The following is a 3178-nucleotide window of genomic DNA, read 5'->3' as shown; positions in this document are numbered from 1 at the left end:
CGCTGTTTTTCCTTAGGGCCACTTCCAGGTCTTTAAAAGGTTATAGGTTTTAGAGATAGAGATGTAGATGTAGATACACAGAGAGATTTACATACTTTTCACTCCTGTCACTAGGGAATGTATCAGCACAGTCTATCACATTGTTATTTTGGAAGTCACACTCTCCTCACCCTCTCTTTACTGCCCTTATTAGTTTTCATCAAATTCTGAATCAAAAAAGAAATTTTGAATGAATTATTTTTCCCAAGCTTTATTGAGTTATGATTGACAAATAATTATATATCTAAGGTATAAAATACATTGTTTTGATATAGGTATATATTTTGAAATAACCATGATCAAAATAATTAACATGTCCATCAACTCACATAGCTACCTTTATGTGTAACACAAAGTACACACAAAGGTGGGGAAAACATTGGAGATCTACTCCCTTGGCTGATTTCAAGTATATAGTACATTACTATTAATTGGAGTCACTATGTTGTGCATTAGGTCTCCAGAACTTACTCATTTTATAACTTAAAGTTAGTATCCTTTCATCAATATCTCGCCTTTCCTCCAACCCCTCAGCCTCTGGTAACCACTACTATACTCTCTGTTACTATAAATTCAATTTTTTTTCTGTTCTACTTATTAATAATGAGGTCATGACTATTTGCCTTTCTGTATCTAGCTTATTTCACTTAGCATAATGTCTTCCAGGTTCATCCTGATGATGGTAAGATTTCCTTCTTTTTTAAGGCTGAATAATAATCACTTTTCCATATTTATACATACTCAGTTGTATCTGTATATCTTTTTCCATTCATTCATTGATGGACATATGTTGTTTATGTGTCTTGGCTATTGTGAATAATGCTGCAGTGAACATATATCTTCAAGATAGTGATTTCATTTTCTTTAGATATGGGGCACCTGGGTGGGTCAGTCAATATACACTCACAGTGAGATCATGTGGTAGATCCATATTTAATTTTTTGCGGAACTTCCATACTGTCTTTCCTAGTGGCTGTGCCATTTTACATTCCCACCAACAGTGAACAAGGGTTCCCTTTTTCTCTACATCCTCACCAGCAGTTGTTAAATCTTGTCTTCTTAATATTAGCCATTCTGACAGGTGTGAGGGGACTATCCCATTGTGATTTTGGCTTTTCATGTACTTTGGCCATTTGTATCTCTTCTTTGAAAAATGTCTATTCAGATCCTTTACTCATTTTTTAATCTGGTTATTTGGGATGTTTGGCTATTGAGTTGTATGAGTTCCTTATACGTTTTGGATCTTAACCCATTATTGGATATATGATTTTCAAATATTTTCTCCCATTCCATAGGTTGTCTTTTAATTTTATTATTTCTAATTTTTTGCATATTACTGTTCATAGTATTCTCATGATTCTTTGCATTTCTTTGTATCTCTGTAATGTCTCCTTTTTCATTTCTGGTTATTTATTTGAGTCTTCTTTTTTTCTCAGTCTAGCAAAAGGTTTGTCGATTTTATCTTTTAAAAACAAAACTCTTCCATTGATCTTCTCTTTTGTTTTTCTAGTTTCTATTGCACTTATTTCTGCACTAATGTTTATTATCTCCTTTGTGCTAAGTTTGGGCTTAGTTTGTTCTATGTTTTCTAGTTCCTTGAGGTGTAAAGTTAGGTTGTCTATTTGAGATCATGCTTTTACCTTAATATAGGCATTTATTGCTATCAAATTCCATTCTAGAATTACATTTGTTGCATCCCGTATGTTCTGGTATTTCTGTCAAAATACTGATTTCTGTATTGATTTATTCTTTGACTCATTGGTTTTCCAGAAGCATATTTCTTAATTTCTACATATTTGTGAACTTTCCCATTTCTTCCTCATTAGTTTCATGCTATTGTGATCGGAAAAGATGTTTAATATGGTTTAATCTTTCTGAATTTGTTTAGACTTGTTTTGTACCCTAACATGGGATTTATCCTGTATAATATTCTCTGTGTGCTTGAGAAGAATGTGTATTCTGCTGCTGCTGGATAGAATGTTCTGTGTCTATTATTTCCATTTGGTATAAAGTTTAGTTCAAGTCCACCGATTCTTTATTGGTTATGTTGTTGAAGGCAACATAACTTGGGTCTTGTTTTTTTATGCATACAGCATACATTTTGTTTATTTTGATTGGAGAGTTTAATCTGTTTATATTTAATTATTGATAAGTGAGGATGTATTACTGCCATCTTGTTAACCAGTTTCTGTCTTTTATAGATCTTTGTTCCTTTCTTCTTCTCTTGCTGTCTTTCTTTTGTGATTTGATGATTTTCCTTAATGGTAAGCTTTGATTATTTTTTGTCTTTTGTATACCTCATATAGGCTTTTGCTTTGTGGTTATCATGAGGCTTAGGTAAAACTTCTTATAGTTAAAAGAGTCTTTCAAACTGACATCAACTCAACTTTTATTGCATACAAATGCTCTACATGTTTACTACTCCCCACCCATTTTATGTTTTTGATATCACAACTTACATCTTTTTATATCCTATATCTATTTAATAACCAGATTAAAAAATGAGTAAAGGATCTGAATAAATAAATGTAATTATAGTTATTCTTAATGCTTCTGGCTTTTAACCATTATACTAGCACTAAAGGTGATTTATAGCCAAGCATTACAACATTAGAGTATTTTGAATTAGAATATATATTTGCCTTTACCAGTGAATTTAAGCTTTTTTGTTTTGTTTTGTTTTTTTCATTTTAACCATTAGTGTTCTTTAATTCCAGCTTGAAGAACTCCTTTGGGTATTTCTTGTAAGGCAGGTCTGAGGTGATGAAGTCTCTTGGCTTTTGTTTGTAAGGGAAGGCGTTTATCTTGCCTTCATTTCTGAAGGACAGATTTTCAGGGTAAGGAATTCTTGGTTGGCAGTCATTTTCTTTCAGCACCTTGAATATGTCTCCCCACTGTCTCCTGGCCTGTGAGGTTTCTGCTGAGAAATGTGCTTATAGTCTTATGGGAATTTCCTTGTATATGATGAGACCCTTTCTTCTTGCTCCTTTTAAAATTCTTTGTCTCTCATCCAGAAGGCCAGTAGACACAGGAAAAGATGCTCATCATCACTCATCATCAGGAAAATGCAAATTAAAATGACAGTGTGTTATCACCTTACCCCTATCAGAATAGCTAAAATGAACAATACAAGAAACAA

Source organism: Crocuta crocuta, unplaced genomic scaffold (assembly GCF_008692635.1).
Source record: "Crocuta crocuta isolate KB4526 unplaced genomic scaffold, BGI_CrCroc_1.0 scaffold712, whole genome shotgun sequence".
Classification (NCBI taxonomy): Eukaryota; Metazoa; Chordata; class Mammalia; order Carnivora; family Hyaenidae; genus Crocuta; species Crocuta crocuta.
This window is presented reverse-complemented; position numbering follows the sequence as displayed.